We start from the raw sequence: 20,594 nt of genomic DNA on the forward strand, positions 1-20,594 counted from the left end.
TATATACTACTACCAATGGATGCAAGTAGAATTTGTCTGTAAGCAATGCATGGCCTGAGTTGGTGTCATCTCATCTTTGCATCAGTTTACCTCAACTGTCCTAAATTTTCATTGAGTCATCACTTATAGTATACTGTAAATGGCTTCCCTTAAGATGCTGCTGAATGATTTCAACATTCACAGGGGTCCCAGTGAAACAAAAATCTATGGAACCTGGATCAAAAGCAACCTAGAATTTAATTCTCTTGGTCAGATCACCTACTCCTAAAATTCACCATATTCTGGAAAGAGATTATCAATAACCAAACTGTGTCCCCCCTGAGTAGCCTCTCATTATAGAAACAAAGAAGCCCCTTAATCATACTGGAATGAAATAGATAACTTATTATTATCTTGAGAAAGGCTGTGAGTTTCTGGAGGGACTTGGGGTGAGTCCTCGTTTGTGGGGTTTTTTGGGGTTTTTTTTAGTAAATATTTTTGTGGGTGGTAACTCGGGGCGTGGCTGGAGGCTGGTGTGTAGCTGGTTCCTCCGTTGCTTGGGTGCATGGCATGCCGCTGAACTGCGCCATGTTGTTGTGCGTGGCTCCCTCTAAAGGGGGGCATAGTGGGGAGTGTAGCCCGCTGAGAGAGGAGTGGGTCAGCAGGAGGATTAACTGTGGCTGCTGGTCCCACCCTGGTGGTTCGCAAGTTCATGTGCTGCTCCACTTGACTGGTTGGGTGGCTCCATGTACCCCACCGCCCTTCTCTGTCCTTCTTGAGAGGGGGGGAGAGCCTGCAGAGAAGGGGCAGGATGCACCCCTTCATCTGTGCCAGTGCTCCTGGCTGCGTTTCCCACTGTGCCTGGAGGCAGAGAAAGAGGAGTGATAATGCCTCTTGAGTTAGCTTCTGCTGCTGTACTGCCTATTGTATGTTAAACTGTACAGCGCTGCATATGCCTTTCAGTGCTATAGAAATCATGAATAGTACAGAGTCCCTCATGCTAGCTGGAAAAGCACTCTGCCTAGGTTTTATGAAGAGCAAACAGCTTTTAAGGCTGAGGAGTTTCAAACCCCCACCTTTGGAGAGGCATGGTCTGACATGCCGCATCTCTGAAGATATCAGCACCCTGCTGAGAAAGGCAGACTCCTCGTTCCCAACATGAGAGGGGGAGGGGGGCGGGGTGGGAAAGGTGTGAATTGTAGACTCTGCAGGACCCCAAGAGGGAAAGAAACATCAAGTTGGGTTTTTGTTTTTTTTTCAGCATGTCCTTTATGAGCTGAACTCTGGGGCAGCATGTCTCCTACTAGGGGGAGAGGTCTGCAGGTCCCCTCCAAGGGAAAGAAGCATGGGAGATTCTTTCTCCTTAAATTCAGATTGGGAGGAGGGTGGGGCAGAGCCCTCGGGGCTGCAACAGATTATCAGAGGTTTTCCCAAAAACAAGCAGATAGGACTTACCTTTGAACCCCAATCGGCTCCCTGCAGAGGCTGGCTGTAAGAGGCAGCATGCCGTCTGGAGGGTGAAAGCCCCGATCTGTTGCTTGCAGAGGCTGTGGATTTACGCAGCAGCATGCAAGACTCCTATCGGCTGCCCTGCAGAGGATGGCAACATGCAGGGATTCCTGGAGAGATCTCTCGGTCTGGCGAGACTCCTATCGGCTGCCCTGCAGAGGCTGGTTCTAGGCGGCAACATGCAGGGACTCCGGGAGATATTTCTCTACCGGGCCAAGTGCAGGCGGGGGGATTAGCTGAGCCAGGGCATCCTGGAGGTTCCTTGCCACTGTAGCTTGTGGATCCCCCGCTGCTGCATTCTGATGAGGATGGCTGCTGGAGGAAGATTCTCGGGCCTCACTTCTCTTCATGCCCTGCAGAGGCTGGCTGTAAGCAGTAACATGCAGGAACTCCTGGAGAGATCTCTCGGTCTGGTGAGACTCCTATCGGCTTCCTGCAGGGGCTGGCGTCTAGCGACAGCATGCAGGACCTCCGGAAGAGATTTCTCGACCGGGCAAGTTGCAGTCGGGGGGGGGGGGGGGTTGACTGAGCCAGGATGTCCTGGAGGCTCCTCACCGGATTCGTCTGTGGATCCCCCGCTGCTACGCTCCGATGAGAATGGCTGCTGGAGGAAGATTCTCGGGCCTCACTTCTCTTCATGAAGTCTCTCAGTGCCCTCTTCCTTAGCTTGCGTGCACGTGGTGACATGTGCGCACAATGCAAGCCACACGGAAACCTCGAGCGCCGGATCCAATCAGTGGGCGCACAATTCATGAGGATCCAGTGTGTTCATCCTCCTCCTGCATCCCAGTTGTTTCTTTAGATGATTCAGGCATCTTCAAGTTGATGAGTAGAAAAGTTGTAATGGAGAGCTGTAGAAAAATCCGACCGATGGGAACGGGCGGAAACTAAAGACTGGGGATTAGGGAGAAGCAGGGGGAAATGGGTAGGGCTCGGGCATGCCCAGTGGGGCCCGGGCACTGCACGTGCTCAGAGAGAGAGAAAAAAAAAAAATCTCTCTGAGCTATTGGAGAGCTTATCCGCAAATTGGGAGGTGTTGGGACAACACCCATATGTGGCTAACTCATCCTGCTTGTCCTAGGAGAAGCTGCTTGCGCTGGTGAAGATTTAAAGAGGTACGGGTTAGGAAGAGAGGGTACAAGTGTGGGGTGCAGAAGGAGCAGGAGGTGGCATGGATGGAGCGGGGGAGGTGGGGGCAGAGAGGAGGGAATGGGAGACACCAACGCTCCAAGCACCTGCTACTCTTGCTATGTCACTGATTGTTGGTTCTTTGTTTTGTCCCAGGACTTGCATTAAGCAGTTTACAGATGGGATTTTACAATTAACCATTTCAGTTACTTCAGGGTTGGCTCCCTGTCTTGGTACAGAAATGCTTTTAGAAGTTTTCTGAACCTGAGATAGTGGTCACAAGATCATAGTGGAAGTGGAAGTTGGCTCCATCATTGTGCTAATTGATATTGGACGGATAAAGTGATTTGCCTGCTGGACTTTATATTGTACACAACAAATACACTCAATTTTTGCCAAAAATCCTACAGTAGAAATAACGTAACGAGGCAAATCAAGTCACATCAGGGTTTGTTTGAAGGGCGCTCAGGAAGTTAAACCTATGTTCACAACTCACAACCAGAATCGTGTGATTATAATATGTGTGAAGGGTGCTCTCAGTGTGAACCATCAGCAATAGGAGTCCAGCTCCGACACTTCACTTCTGGGTCAAGGCGGTAAGCCTCCACCCCCACACCATCATCGAGCACCCTAAGTGTGCTGCAAATTAAGTAATTCAATAAATCAATCAAATAATAAACCAGTGAATAAATCAAATATAATTCAAACAAAAATACCTGAGCGACCCCCAAACAAAACCCTGCCAGCCAGACCCCTCAAAAAACATTCAGCAAAATCAAAATCAAAAATCACCATACAAAAATTGAAAAAGGAATACTTATCTGAAAAACTTCTCACACATTAACAAGCAAAAACCGCGCCAGGAGAAAAGGTTCAACCACGCTGGTTTCGGGGAGGAGCCCTTCTTCAGGAACCTGACCCCCGACGAAAGCAAAAACGAAGAGGTCGGCTGGAGGGCGGGGGATTGATTTATTGAATTACTTAATTTGCAGCACACTTAGGGTGCTCGATGATGGTGTGGGGGTGGAGGCTTACCGCCTTGACCCAGAAGTGAAGTGTCGGAGCTGGACTCCTATCGCTGATGGTTCACACTGAGAGCATCCTTCACACATATTATAATCACACGATTCTGGTTGAGTTGTGAACATAGGATTAGCTTCCTGAGCGCCCTTCAAACAAACCCTGATGTGACTTGATTTGCCTCGTTACGTTATTTGGACTTTATATTGTTGCATGCTGAGAATTTTAAGTGGAAAAGATTTCTGGTGGAATATCTGTTGGAAGCACCCTGGAGTAGGATGGCCAACCCTGTTAGGTAGTCGGGGACATTCCCTCTTAGGATTTTAAAAGAAGTGATGCCTAATTTAAACTTGATCCTTGCAGCTATGGGTAGCCAAAGTAGTTTCAAATAGTATGGTTGCAGATGTTCCAATTTCCATATTCTGTATGAGTCTTACTGCTGCATTTTGAACTAGTTTTAAGTGTGATATCAGTGTTTTAGAGCTAGTGTTACATTGCAGTAGTCCAGTCGAGATAGGATTAGGGATTGCTGTAAAATTCAGAAAGCCTCAATTTCAAAGTATTTTCTGATGGATCTTAGATTTCTTATTAAATGGAAAGATTGTTTTGTTATTGATTGTATGTGGCTCTTCATGTGTAGGTGGTTATCAATTTCTACTCCTAAGATTCGGGATTGTAGTTCTAATGGAAAATCAGAGTGTAGTGTGGGTAAGTCGAGAGTCCTAGCCAAAGGAATTTGTTTTTGTTTTTATTTAGTTTGAGGCAGTGGGTGGGTAAAGGTCCAGTTTTCTATGATGCAGACACATTTTTTGACAGCAGTGAGGGTATTAACAAGTACATCTATTACAGGTCGCATGATTGTTATGTCATCCACATTGGTAAAATGTTTTATTTGTGTGAGATCTAGGTTGGCTCCCAAGGATTGCATTAGGAGGTTGAACACTGATGGTGGGGGTGGGGGCAAACTTTTTGGAGGGGGGATAACTTTCGGGGGGGTTCTGGCAGGAGGGATTGGGCATCCCTCCTTCCAGGGAACATTGAGGGGGTTTATAAGGTGTCAGCAGGAGGAATTGGGCATCCCTCCTGCCAAGTAAAATGGGGGGGGGGGGGGCACAGGGTGTAGGCAGGAGAGATTGGGCATCCATCCTGCTGTGATCATTCAGAGGTGGCAGGCAAGAGGGATTGGGCATCTCTCCTGCTGGCGATGTATGGGGAGGTGGGAGGGTTCTGGTAGGAGGGATTGGGCATTCTTCCTGCCGGTAGTCTTTGTGGGAGGTGGGGACGTGTTGCTACTAAATTTATCGTGGCAGGGAGATCCCTTACTGCGATAAGCTCAGTGGCAACCCAATTCTCTAACCGGTGCCTGTAACATGGATGTCGATTAGAGAATCGAGTTCGTAGGTGGGCTTAGGCGCAATTCTCTATAGGACGCCGTTTGCAATTCTCAAAAGCTACTTAGGCAGCTTCTGAGACTGGTCGTCCTATACAGAATCCAGGCCTTAATTTTCGAAAGGATGAATATGATAAAATGAGGAAAATGGTTAAAAGAAGCTAAAAGGATCAGTTGCAAAGGTTAAAACTGTAAACCAGGCGTGGATGTTATTTAAAAATACCATCATGGAAACCCAGACCAGATGTATTCCACATATTAGCAAAGGTGGAAAGAAGAGGAAACAAGAGCCGGCATGGTTAAAAGTTTAAATGAAAGAAGCTATTAGAGCCAAAAATCATCCTTTAAAGAATGGAAAAAGGATCCGAATGAAGAAAATAAGAAGAGACACAAGCACTGGCAAGTTAGATGCAAAGTATTGATAAAGAAAGCTATGAAAGAATATGAAGAGAAACTTGCAAAAGAGGCAAAAACTCATAATAACTTTTTTAGGTACATCAGAAACAGAAAACCTGTGAGGGAATTTGTGGGATCATTGGATGATCAAGGAGCAAAAGGGAGAATAAAACCATAGCGGAGAGACTGAATGAATTCTTTGCTTTGGTCTTTATGGAAGAAGATGTAAGTGATCTATCTGAACCGGAAATGGTTTTCAAGGGTGATGATGCGGAGGAACTGAAAGAAATCTTGGTGAATCTGGAAGATGTATTAAGCCAAATTGAAAAGTTAAAAAGTGATAAATCACCTGGATCAGATGGTATACATCCCAGGGTACTAAAAGAACTCAAACATGAAATTGCTGACCTGTTGTTAATGATCTGTAACCTGTCGATAAAATCGTCTGTAATACCTCAAGATTGGAGGGTGGCCAATGTTATGCCAATTTTAAGAAAGGGTTCCAGAGGAGATCTGGGAAATTACAGACATGTAAGAACTGGTGGACAACAAGTACCCAAGATAGAGTACTACAAGGCCTGAACTACCAGTACCAGTACTTCACGCAGGCAGTGGCGATTCCAGTCCACAAGAACCTCCTGGACTGCAGAGACAAGATTTGGCTGACTCCCTCCTCAGGGCAACCAACATCAAGGAGACTGGGATTGAAGTACCAGATCTTTCCAGCTCAGGGATTCGACAACCCGCAGCAGCCATACATGGACATTGCGGTAGCTTAAGAGAAACAGGGCAGCACGACCCCCCCCTCCAACCCCCGTCAGGGAAGGACCTGAAAAACCCTGGTTTCCATGGGGAAAAAGACCTTCGAGGGCGCAATGCTGAGCGCACGAATTGCTGCGCTCCAGTTCCAGATGCGGCTTTATCAGGAGGCCAGTGAGAGGAAATAAATAAATAAAATAAAATAGAGACTCCAGCTCACAACTGAGCCAGTCCACACTGGCAGCAGTCTGTGCCCCAGCGCTCGCAACAGTAACATAACTGCTATGCAAACAAGCACCGCCCGAGGGGCAGGGGCATCCAAGGGCAGCCCTCTCCCCAAGACAAAAACAGAACCTTGACCACCCTCCGGCCCAGCAGGATCTGCGAAGGCTTGGCCCAGGATCACCATCGACCAGTGGGCCCTCAGCATCATCAAGCAGGGATTCCGAATTCGTCTCCACTCCCGCCCCCCCCCCCGGAATGGGCGGGGAACCCTCCATCTGATGACCCAACTTTCCTGCAGCAAGGAGAGGACCTGCTTCGGCAGAATCAATAGAGGCGGTGACGAACAGAGGAGATCACCAAGGGGTTTCTACTCCAGGAACCCCCGCGTCACCATGGACAAGGACAACGCTCGTCCCTGGATCTCTCTAAGCTCAACAGATGCATACACAAAGTCCAGATACACTCTCTGGGTACAGTCTTGGCCCTGTTACAGCCCGAGTATTGGCTAGTATCCCATGCACCTAGCCCACAGGAGGCATTGTCGCTTCTAAAGCCAAGACAGATGCCTCCAGTACAAGGTCCTGCCCCTTGGACTCTCAACGGCTCCAAGAGCGTTCACAAAGTGCGTGGCAGTGGCACATCCTCGCCTTCAAGGGGTGCGCGTCCTATCTTATCTCGACAGCTGGCAGCCCCGTCAACCACCATAACCCTCCTCCAAGAACTGGGGTTCCTCATCAACTACATGAAATCCCACCTGATACCCACCCAGGGGATATTGTTCATCTGGGCGGTCATCGACACCACGCAGACCAAGGCCGTCCTACGGGACTACCAGATCGACGCCATGACATCCCTGGCCCAGTGCATCCCTGCCAGCAGCTTATCGTCAGCACGCTCCGGTCTTTGTTGTGCAGCACACCAGACTACTCATGTGATCCCTGAAAGGGCACCTCAGACGTCACTGGGACCAGTGTACCCAACCTCTGACCACCCACCTACTGGAGCTCAGGGCCTTAGGGAATGCCCTCGAAACCTTCAAACAGGCAGGGCAGTCCTCACCCAAACAGAAAACCAGGTGGCCTTGCACTATATCAACAAACAGGGAGGGACAGGGTCAACCTCGCTATGCAAGGAAGCTTGCCACATGTGGGAGTTCTCCAACTCCATTCAATGCCCCATCCAGGCAACTTACCTCCTGTGGGAGCAGAACGACCTGGCAGAAAGACTCAGCCACCAGCTGGATCCCGATGAGTGGTGTCTCAACCCAGCGGCGATAAAGAAGATCTTCAGCACCTGGGGCACACCGAGCATCGACCTGTTTGCAACCGAACCGAACTCAAAATACTCGACCTTCTGCGCAAAGAGATCAAGCCCCGACGGTCTGTCTGTGAGTTGGAACACCCTAAGTCCTGCAGAAGATTCTTCAGGACAGAGCAACGGTGATCATGATTGCCCTGTTCGGGCTTCTGCAACCATGGTTCCCTATCCGGCAAGGGATAGCGGTTCACCCACCTCTCCCCGCTCCCTATCAGTGCAGTTCTCATTACACAACGCGGGAACCTTACCCTCCACCACGACCTGCGTTCCTTAGCCCTGACCGCATGGATGATGAGAGGATGAACCTACTACAAGACGTGGAGCACACTCTTATGGCAGCCAGAAGACCTTCAACCAGAAAACACTATGGGTTTAAAGGGAGAAGGTTCCGCTACCAGTGCACAGACACGCAGCGAGACCCCTACAACTGCCCCATACCGGACATCCTGCAGTACATACTGAGCTTATCTCAGGGGGACCTAAAACCCACTTCCATCAAGGTCCACCTAAGTGCAATCACGGCATACCACGCTGGCCTAGACAGCAAACCAGTGTTGACGCATCCAGTAATCACAAAATTTCATGAAGGGACTGTCCAATCTGCACCCACCGGTCAGACCACCACCGCCCGGATGGGACCTCAACTTGGTGCCGCATCATCTCACCTCGACCCCTTCAAACCTTTGGGGGAGGCAGATCCCGTATTCCTGGCTGGGAAAACCCTGACCATCGTGTCTACCGACACACTCCCTCATGAGAACAGGGTGGTACCCAGAACCCACCCCCGATTCTTGCTGAAGGTGGCTTCAGCGTGCCTCCCGGCACTCTACATCTCCCCACAGGGAGGCACACTGCCACCTCAGCAACACCTCCTGGACTGTGTGCGGGCCCTGACTATGCAGCAGATTAGACAAGCCTCAATTGTTCGTCTCCTATGACCAAAACAGACCAGGACTTCCGGCCACCAAACGCAGGCGCTCGCGCTGGATATAAGAGTGCATCCCCTTCACCTATAGAAAAGCGCAGCATCAACCGCAGGTGGGAGCTAACGCCCACCAGCCCAGAACCATAGCCAACACAACGGTACATCTGCACCACACACCAATAGGGGACATCTGCGATGCAGCCACTTGGTCCTCCATGCATACCTTCACCAAGCACTACTGCCTCGACATAGCATTCCATGCTCTAAATGCATTCGGCCGAGCAGTCTTGGAAGTGGCTCTTCCCTCCTGGGAGGGACAGCAACCACTAGCACAGCCTTGACAAACACTGATCAAGCAGGGTGTTATAAATATCGACAAACACTGTTCAAGTAGGGTGTTATAGATATTGATTAAGTAGGTCTTCCAGCACTCCTTCCTAGACTGAATGTGGAATAGGCAAGTATGAATTCTCACATGCAAGTACGATTTGTCACTGTTGACCAGTTGGTTTCTCACTGTTCATTGATTGTCATTGACCAATTTCACTGTTCTGTGAGTTAAGTAGGTCTTCCAGCAATCCTGTCTAGTCTGAATGTGGAATAGGCAAGTATGACTTCTCATATGCAAGTACGAATTGTCACTATTGACCAGTTATGAATTGTCACCGTTGACCAGTTGGTTTTCTCACTGTTCATTGATTGTCATTGATCAGTCTTCGCTGTTCTGTGAGTTAAGTAGGTCTTCCAGCACTTCCTGTCTAGACTGAAGGTGGAATAGGCAAGTATGAATTCTCACATGCAAGTACGAATGGTCACTGTTGACCTGTTGGTTTCTCACTGTTCATTGATTGTCATTGACCAGGTCACTGTTCTGTGAGTATTATTGCTCAGTTAACACAGCATTTTATCTAAAACCTTGTTTCCACAACTTTACCTGCTTTGCCTGATTACCCTGCCCGGCTCGGCCTCCACAGCCAGGCGAGGGATGCACAAAGCGCTAAGGCGCAGGTCCAGTCGGTCCATCCCTCGGCTAGGGAGTCACCCATATGTGGCTGACTCATCCTGCTTGTCCTAGGAGAAAGTGTAGTTACTTACCTGTAACGTAGGTTCTCCGTGGACAGCAGGATAGTCAGCCACACAACCCACCCGCCTCCCCATACGGCCGACCCGGCCACAGCTAGGAACATCCTGGGGATTAGGGGGAAGCAGGGGGAAATGGGTAGGGCTCGGGCATGCCCAGTGGGGCCCGGGCACTGCACGTGCTCAGAGAAAAAAAAAAAAAAATCTCTCTGAGCTATTGGAGAGCTTATCCGCAAATTGGGAGGTGTTGGGACAACACCCATATGTGGCTGACTATCCTGCTGTCCACGGAGAACCTACGTTACAGGTAAGTAACTACACTTTCTCCTGCCTCCTGCTTGCACCAGCATTGGTTTTCCCTCTGACTTCACTTCCTAGCATACGTGTACTTGTAACTATGACCTAACTCGATTAACAGTTGTACTGATCTACCTGTACTAGCAACCCAATTGAATATCCATGTTAAACTGTCTATTGTAACTTCCTGGGTAACTTACCCAACCTCTTTTAATGTACAGTAATTTGATCTTGAACTGAATAGGTAAAGGTGGAATAGAAAACCTGATTAACATAACATAACATAACAGAGGCATCCTACCCTCATGTGAGGAAATGATACAGGATAGGCAGATTTATCATGGGCATTTTAAGGGTAACCTCTGATAGTCTAGTTTTATCTTGGAACTAGAAAGACCTGCTACTATGAAAATGACAATTGCTAAGGAGCACAGTTACTCTGCATCATTGTGCTGACTTCTGTGATTAAAAAGGACCAAATAGGCAACACAGGGGTATGACTCAGGAACCAGAATACATCAGGTACAAGATGAAATTGACCCACAGCTCTTATAAATTTATCAGGTATGAGAAGAGACTGTTCCACAGAGGTAAGCAAAGATCTATAGACTGACAAATGCATCACATACAAGAAGAGACTGACCCAGAAAGGCAAGTAGAGGTCTACAGAATGACAGTTATTGGGAAACAGGTGCCTTTAGGATACTACACAGGGTGAGGTATCCCAAGGCAGGTGCTAATTGTCAGCACAGACCAAGAGAAACATATGTCTGACAATCGCATGCATCTATGTCAGATGGAACGTGCCTTTCACAGCTATCCAGCTTCCCCGAAAACTTCCTTGGCCTCTTCTTCCTAATGACTGTGTCCAGACTGCAGGCCATAATTGAGGATGTGGAGTAATGCGCCCTGGCACCAGTGCCACGCTGGGATTCTCTCTAAAAGGCAAATAAATCTTTGAAACGCATTCCTCCCCTGTCAAAGCTGAAACCTTAAAACCTCATCCAACCTGGTCACATGGGCTGACCTGGCTGCAGTCCTATCTTCACCTTGGAATTTAAGCTGTTCTCCAACCAGTCTGATCAGTCAGCCAACAAGCATGATGCTTGCATAACAAAGGAGAGGACAGGAATTAATAAAAGTGTGTTGCAATCTAAGGTTGCTGGATCGATCCCAGTGTAATCTACAGCTGCAGGATGGGAATTAGCAGTACAAACTCTTCAAGCATTGCAAATTAACCCTGTGAGTTCCAGAGACCCACTGATGTATAAGAAAAAAATGAAACCTACCAGAATCCAAACACTCTATCACAGGTGACTCAAAGTCGGTCCTCGAGGGCCGGAATCCAGTCGGGTTTTCAGGATTTCCCCAATGAATATGCATGAGATCTATGTGCATGCACTGCTTTCAATGCATATTCATTGGGGAAATCCTGAAAACCCGACTGGATTACGGCCCTCGAGGAGGGACTTTGACACCCTAAATCATGGATGGGAGAAGGGTTGACTTGGTACCACCCATAATCATCGCAGCTTTGGGGTACAAACATGTCTTGGAGGTGTTGTGATCACAAGAAGATACAACCAGCATATTTGCAAAGGATGCTTGTTTTATTCCTCAGGTTGTTTCCCCAAGCTATGCAGGAAGCATCCCATGGTCAGATATCTAGCGCATTAGGGGTTAGAGCAGGGGTAGGGAACTCCGGTCCTCGAGAGCCGTATTCCAGTCGGGTTTTCAGGATTTCCCCAATGAATATGCATTGAAAGCAGTGCATGCAAATAGATCTCCTGCATATTCATTGGGGAAATCCTGAAAACCCAACTGGAATACGGCTCTCGAGGACCGGAGTTCCCTACCCCTGGGCTAGAGGGTTAGCTTGGCATGGAGGGTGACAGTGGCATAGTAAGGGTGAGGGGCGCCCTGCCCCCATCGTGCATGCGCACCCCTTTGCCTTCCCCCATAACTTTTTGACATCACTTCCTAGGCACGGGTTCCGGAAGTGAAGTCAAAGAGAGCACCAAAAAAGTACAGGGAAAGGCAAGGGGCACGCACAGCAAGGAAAGGAATGGGCAGGCGAGTGGAGAGAAGGAGGGAGTGCCATCACGCCCCTAGGAAGACAGCGCCTGGGGCGGACTGCACCCCCGCACTATGCCACTGGAGGGTGATATTCAGGAAACTGGCTTCTAGACCAGTGGTTCCCAACCCTGTCCTGGAAGGACCCCCAGGCCAATCAGGTTTTCAGGCTAGCCCTAATGAATATGCATGGAGCAGATTTGCATGCCTGTCACTTCCATTCTATGCAAATCTCTCTCATGCATATTCATTAGGGATAGCCTGAAAACCCAATTGGCCTGGGGGTCCTCCAGGACAGGGTTGGGAACCACTGTTCTAGACCTTCAGGAGGAAACTTAAGATCTAGAAGCCAGTTTCCTGAACATCATCTCCTGGAGGGAGGTGAAGGGAAGAGAGGAAGTGAGGAAGATGACCAGGAAACAAGTAGTATCTATGAAGATAGAGTAGTCAGCCACTTCCACTGACCTTTCTTTTGTTGTCAGTCAATCTCATTCCCCTGTCTTCCTATATTAACATTCCATTTTTTTATATAATAAGCAAATTCTTATGAAGGTCATATTATTTTAGAACAATTCTTATAAATTTCATAGCCTCAAACTTAGGATTTGTTAGTCAGAAAAAAAAGAACGAAAGAACGTGAATGATCATCTTGATGGGCCACTTCTGCAACTCTTAATTTGGCCAAAACTACTTCATTATACAGTCTGTTCTCATGCACAATTTCACCTATCCATGGTTGCATCAATTGCAACCAATATTCCCCATTCGTGCCACTGAGTTTGCGTATTCATGGACCGGCGCTTAAAAAAATCCAACTCATTTGCTTTCACCTTCACTTCATGGTCAGGCTTTACTTCCAGATATGATCCCCAAGCATCCAGAGAGTGAATTACAGGTGCTTCAAGTGCTGTCCCATGCAGGAACCTAACCGAGGGGTCCTTTTACTAAGGTGTGCTAGCTGATTTAGCGCCCGCTAAATATTAGCACGCAAAATGCTAATGCATCCATTATATTCTATGGAAGCATTAGCATTTAGCACGCCATAGGAAAAGAGGGGGGCCTATCTTCCCAATAGGATTCACTGTTCACTTTCTGCGGTTTTGAGGCAGAACCTAACCTATATTTTCCCATAGACTTATTTCATTATTTGCGATTTTGTGGTTTGTGAATATTTTCAGGAACTGTATTACCACGAATAATGAGAACAGACTATACCAGGGGTAGGGAACTCCGGTCCTCGAGAGCCGTAATCCAGTCGGGTTTTCAGGATTTCCCCAATGAATATGCAGGAGATCTATGTGCATGCACTACTTTCAATGCATATTCATTGGGGAAATCCTGAAAACCCGACTGGAATACCGCTCTCGAGTACCGGAGTTCCCTACCCCTGGACTATACCATTAAAAGAGTTAGAAGAGAAGAGGGTGCAGAGCAAAACAAACACCCTTCCATAGAGAATACTAATGTGTCAGCATTTTAACAGTGTTCAGGAAACTGAACGGCATATACTGATTTTCTGTGAAGTTACCAACCCAAGACCTTTGTGAACTTGCTTCAGTTTTTGCCATTGCAGGAGTACTATTAATACTACTATTTATCATTTCTATAGTACTGACAGGCGTACACAGCACTGTACATTTAACAAGCAATAGACGGTCCCTGTTCAGAAGAGCTTAAAATCTAATTTGGACAGACAGGACATTTATTTATTTAATTTTATATACCATTCTCCCAGGAGAGCTCAGAACGGTTTACATGAGTTTATTCAGGTACTCAAGCATTTTTCCCTGTCTGTCCTGGCAGGCTCACAATCTATCTAATGTACCTGGGGCAATGAGGGATTAAGTGACATGCCAAAAAAAAATCTCAGGAAGGACATACAAAACTCCTAACTTAGGGATTAAGTGACTTGCCCAGTATCACAAGGAACAGCATGGGTTTGAACCCACAACCCCAGGGTGCTGAGGCTGTAGCTTTAACCACTGCGCCACACTCTCCCACGCTTAGAGTTGGGGAGTTTCTTGCAGAGAATGATAGGATGACCTAGGCATCTTACGGTGAGTGGGAGTTAGGTGTTGAAAATAGACAGGAGAACTCCTGCTGGTCACACTTGAAACATCTTTCTTTCTTCTTTTTTTTTTATTTAGAAAATTAACCATTATTCACTGCATTAAAGATGTGCAGGTGCAACTTATGTTTCTAGTTAATTATTCACCTTAGAGGAAAAAAAGCTGACAAGATCCCTTCTTCAAAAAGCTTATGATCCAAGTAGGAGCAGATGAGGGATTACATGTTCAAAGTGACAAACTAAGTAAGGCCTACTGTCAGCAGTCTGTCTATTCCGGTAGGCTTTGGTTACCACCCGTTTTATATCTAGGTGCTCTTACATGTCTTTAGAGAGTTTATTTCCTTTTTAGAGAAGGACAAATCCCTAAGGCATGCTCCACAAAATACCTACTTAATGGAAGTTTCAACTCAGTCAGTGGGCCTCAGCCCTGCTCTGCAGCAGTCCATCTAATTGCTTTATTGAGGTCCGCGTGCGTCACTCAGCCACTGAACCTTGTGAAAACAGCAGTGGAAGCTTGGAACAAACTCCTGATGAAGGTGTCTCTGGCTAAACAATAGCAATGTTTAAGAGTACATGGAATAATCTCATAGGACACTGTTCTTCAGTGCAAGGCTTGGGAACCAATGGTGGCTCCTGGAGACCTCTGGGGTGGTCCCCATTGTCTTTCTGTTGTTTTTTTTTAATGCTACTCTGCCTGTCTACCAAGGCTCAGGACAAAAATGGGAAGAACCACATGCTTGAAGGATAGGCTTACCAGATTTTCGTAAATGAAAATTCAGATCCATGACCCTGCCCCCAGACCCACCCCTTTTCACCCAGCTACTCCCTGTTCCACTCAAGCCGCACTCTGTTCTGCCCCCAGTCCCGCCCCTCAACCTGTTGGGATGGCATTTACACATGCGCTGGTGTGACGCAGTGACATCATGTCACCACATTGCATCTGCGCATGCGCAGATACTGTCCTGACGTCGCTCGTTGCTAGAAGCTTTTCAAAACCCAGGCAAAGCGCTGGATATTGAAAAGCCATCCGGACCCACATGAAATCTGGACATCTGGTAACCCTATTGAAGGACAAGGCATTTCTCAACAGACAAAATAGAATGCATTTGGAAATGCTCACAACTTTGAGGATACCTCCCAATGAAGTCTGAAAGTGAACTGGTGGGGATGGATATCACTGACACACACTATCTAGCAGTGTCATTGCCCCACATGGGAAGATATATGGCAGGTCTCCTCCAGCTCATTAGAAACCAATTGGGCCCCCACTGTCATAGGATCCTTAGCTGCTAGAGAGTTTGACTCAGCAGCATGTTTTTAAGGGTTTATAGCAAAATACTATCCCAATTTAACAATGGGTGTTGTGGTGACAGAAAGTATGGCAACATGGTTAATAAGAAATGTTAGAATTCCTAATGGAATACAGATATCCATTTGGGCCAGTATGACTGGCAGGATGCGATGATAGAACTCATTGGCAGCTGGGTTTGTCTGGCAAACTGCAAGTTCTAGAAATTATAATTGGAAACAGTGGCATACCTACTTCAGGACAAATAGGGACTTAGGGAGTTTCTCAGGATGCTTAGGGTGAGGGGGTTATGGGTCAAATCCATTCTTGACAAGGTGCTCTTATACTCTGGATTTGAATAGTTCCAGGGATGGAGCTAGTAGACGTACTGACTCAGGCAGTTTGTTCCAAGCGTTAAGATGCAGCAAGAGAGAAAGGGTGCATCCTGGAGTTGGCTATCTTTATGTTCTTCCCAAAATGGTGGAGAAAGACAAAATGAATATGAGCATGAGACAGAGGAAGATCTTGCTTAGGCAGGTAATTTTGTAACAGGGTACCTATGCTCTGAAGGCATATATTTCAACTCTCCTTCAGCTCTGCCTAGTCACCACCTCCAGGAATGCTGACATATATACCAAATTGGCAACCCCATCCTTTAATGCAAGTACTATTTTAGTACTGCACCTCAGCAGTAACTCCTGCCTTTCCAGTACAGAGGTCTTCCTCCTTAGCTCTGCAATGCATCCTGACATTTGTGCCGCTGCTTCTCACCAATACCCCGGCACTAGGCACCTATAGCACTTCAGCTTCTGAAGAGAGAATCCCTTGAGACCGTCCACTGAACTTCCCTTCTGGTGTGGAACATCCAATATGCCTGCTTCTCAGTGCAGGGCAAGAAAAGACCATGGCAATGTCTCTTAAACTTGGCACAGTGCTATTACAAAGAGTTCCCTTTCACAGCCCAGGCAGCTACCGCCCTGCCCAAAAGGTGCCAGCTTTTATCCTGTTCTCACACGTCCATACGCCCTCCGTACCTCTAAATTCAAAACAGGCAGGCAGGAAAAAATGAGGGCTGTTGCATTGCTATCTGATCCTCAGGATAAGTCCTGTGAAGGCAGAGGTGATGCTGCCTGCACCTTCGCAGGGGTTAGGACACAATGCCAGGGCAAAGTGCTGGATTTGAACCATGCAGCTAGTCCCCACATGATACTCAGACCAAGGATTTTCACAGCAGGACTGCAGCTATGCTGAGATTCCTGTAAGATGACGCCATTCACTGTAAATGTTTATTCAAAATCCAGCAGGGCCTACACTGCCAGAAAGCATCCCTCATACCTCTACAAGTTGTTCAATATACTTCTCCCTCCCTCTGTCAAATTCAGGCCAACGGGATAAGCCTGACAAAATTCATTTAAGTACAGTTCAAAACTTTCCAAAGGTTCTGGTGCCCGTGGGTAGGGGCAGCTTAGGTGTTGACATGCACTGTAGTCATGATGGGGTGAAAGAGAAGGAAGGGCTTGAGAAGTAAGAGCAATAGGGATCTTACCATAACAAAGTATGTGTTTGGGGGGAAAGGGGGAATCACACATAAGAGGTACTGTGGACATAATGCAGGATCTATGAATTGAATTAAATCAAATCAATGGAAACCAAGGATGAGGTAAGATCTGAGTAGGATTACCAGACATCCAGGAAAACACGGACATGTTCTCTTTTTAGAGGACTGTCCAGATGCTTGGAAGAATTTCCAAAACCTGGCAGTTTGTCCGGATTATGGAAGTCCTCGAGCTCGGGGCTGCATCGACATCTGTGCATGCACAGAGGCCCTCCAGAACCCAGGGGATGAGACAGGAGGTTTGGCAGGGTGTCCTCTTTTTTAATGAGGAAATCTGACAACCCTAGGTCTGTGCCATCATGGCAGGAAAGAAATATGGGCTCACTGAATAGGTCTTTGATTGCTCTTCAAATTCTATATTCAGTTCGACTGTCCAGAGAGTAAGATGCAGATTAGAGAATGACACGGGGACAAATTTGTCCCCATTCCTGCAGGAATTCCATTTTCCCATCCCTGCAAGTTTTTTCACAGTCCCCCGTCCCTACTCCATTCCTATAAGCTCTGCCTTAACTGCACAAGCAAGGCTTGTGCAGATGAGGACAGAGCTTGTAGGAACAGGGCAAGGACAGGAAAAGAACTTGCTGGGACGAGACGGGAAAATGAGTTCCCGCAGGGACTGGGAAAAATTTGTCCCCCTGTCATTCTCTAATGCAGATGTTACTTAACATAATATACCGTCCCCAGCACATGCTAGAGATGGACAACCAGAAAACTTTAATTTTCCTGTTTCTTTTGTTCAGGTGTCCCCCCCCCCATTCATTTTGTCATCATGGGAGATGGCACAAATGGAAATGTTCTGACTCCCCTGCATCCCCCAGTATCCAAGCTTTCGTCCAGGCCTACCCCGCTGGTATTCAAGCCAAGTCCATTGGGGCAGGAGCAATGCTGATCTGCTCTTGCCCTTGGCCACATCTGCACCCAATCTGGTGTCTGAGACCTTTCTCCATAGTCTTGCAGCACCATGAGACAAAGGAGAAAGGTTGCAGCCACCATATTGGATGCAGGTATAGCCACAGGAAAGGAGTGGATCAGTACTGCTCCAAAAGATCCCACTAGATCACCAGTAAGATAGGCCCATCCCCACCCCGTTATACCCCAGCCCTGCTCCTAATCCCGCCCCCCCTCCCCACCCCGCCTGCTCTCGTCGGGCAGGAAGAAATCCGCACATTCACAGATTTTCTCCTGCCCAACACAATTTAGAGGGAAGCTTTAAAAAATCCGAACAAAGTGCCAGGTTTTGAAAAGCCGTCCGGAGAAATCCGGACATCTGGTAATCCTACCTATTAGATCTCATATAACAATTAAAGTATTGGTGTTGATTTTCCAGGCTATCCATCAAGGGATGCCATTGATATTTGTTATATGTTATGACATTGTATAATCCACGTTGATCATCGTATTTTTTTTTGTGGTGGGGGCAAGTCTCTGGGTGGAGAGTGGGTGTGTCCTGTGCTAATCGGTTAGCATAGCTATCGTACATTGCCTAATATTAACTATTAGCACATGCTTAGTATGTGAGCCTGTAGGCCCTGATTCTATAAATGACACCCAGGGGAAAATTCTAGAAATGACGCCTAAGTTAATTGACAAATGCTGTTTAAAACAGTAAAAAACAAAAACAAAAGTTAAAGTGCCTACCGGCGCTTAAATTAATATGCGCCAGACTAGCACCTATGTAGGCGTTTTATGGTGCTTAATGCCAATATGGGCATGGCTAATGCTGGAAGTGGTGTTAGGTGCTGTAAAGGTGCTGATTCACAACAAAGATAGGCGTGGAAATGTAGTTCCAGAAAACCCTGGCCTACATTTCTGGCACCTATCTTTCCCGGAGGCGTGATTCACTATACAAAATCCTGAGTGGAGTAGAATGGGTACAAATGGATCGTTTTTTCGCTCCGTCAAAAATTACAAAGACTAGAAGACACTCGATGAAGTTACAGGGAAATACTTTTAAAAGCAATAGGAGGAATTTTTTTTTTTTCTCAGAGAATAGTTAAGTGTTGCCAGAGGATGTGGTAAGAGCGGATAGTGTAGCTGGTTTTAAGAAAGGTTTGGACAAGTTCCTGGAGGAAAAGTCCATAGTCTGTAATTGAGAAAGACACGGGGGAAGCCACTGCTTGCCCTGTATCGGTAGCATGGAAAGTTGCTACTCTTTGGGTTTTGGCCAAGTACTAGTGATCTGAATTGGCCACCGTGAGAACAGGCTACTGGACTTGATGGACCATTGGTCTGACCCAGTAAGGCTATTCTTATGTTCTTATGTTGCTCAATTGACATGCAATCAATGACCACCAATATCGATGCCGTATAGAAAATCTGGGTCCTAGTGGCTTTTCAATCAACTGCTAGGTGCCGTTTGTAGAATTGCGCCTAACTCAACTTAGGTGCCGGTATATTAGGTCAGGGTTTTCTTGGCCTAATTTACTGGCACCTAACTCTGACACCTACAGGCGCCTAAGTCAATCCATACCTGAACTCCGCCCTTAACCATGCCCACTTTTTGGGTAGATGCAGGTAGGCGCCTCGTTGTAGATGCCTACATGGTGCCTACTGAATTAGGTGCCTACCTAAAAATTAATTGATTCAACCAATTAGACAAATAAGTCAGGCACCTTGATCATCTGGGCATGCCAATCTAAGTGCCTAACAGTATGCACTTTGTATAGAATCAGGGTCTTACTGCCTGCATAATAAGTTGTGGTAGGGACTCAGGTGCTAATCTATTTTACGGGCCATGTGCTAATGGCCAAATTAGTGCGTGGTCATTAATAAAAAAAAAAAAAGGAAATTCAATGGCTTTAGTGTGTGTGTGTGGGTCCACATGAAGGCACATTAAGGCCACTTTTTACTGATGTTTGGTAAAAAGCACCCCTTCATAAAATAAATAAAACTTGAATCAATTTAGATGTTTCAAGATATACCTGTTATTTGTGGAGGCCACCTTATATGCACTATTTTTAGGTTTAGTGGCTGAACATCGCTGTAGTTATCAACATGGGCTACCGTTAAGGCGTTTTATTTTTTGTAACCTCAGATATTTGTTACTTGGTCTCATTGAATTAAGGGAAAAGTTTTAATGTCGGGCACAACTAAGATGGGGTATTTTAGCACAGGCCCCATTTTATACCATGAAACTTAGATACTAATAACCCAGGGACACAATCTTCTCTGTTAGGGCACCTCAAACTTGGAACTCATTTCCAATTTATATTAGGGAAGAAAAATCACTTAGTAAGTTCAAAGGTCTCTTAAAAAGCTGGCTCTTTAAGGACGCTTTCAACTGAGCTGCTTGAATTCTACAAAACTCAAACATTCTATAGTGGACTAAAATCCTCTAAATGAAAATTGAGTGGTAACAATTACCTACCTACCTCTACGTTCATTTTATTTTATTTTTTCAATTGTAGTTAAACCTGTCTTCCTCTTGTGTCCTGTAGTGTCATAGTTTTAAAATATGTGTTTTAAAATGTAACCGTTTTTATCATTATTTGTAAATTGCATTGGAATATGATATTGAGATCAAAT

This window comes from Geotrypetes seraphini, chromosome 8, assembly GCF_902459505.1.
Source record: "Geotrypetes seraphini chromosome 8, aGeoSer1.1, whole genome shotgun sequence".
NCBI classification, from domain to species: Eukaryota; Metazoa; Chordata; class Amphibia; order Gymnophiona; family Dermophiidae; genus Geotrypetes; species Geotrypetes seraphini.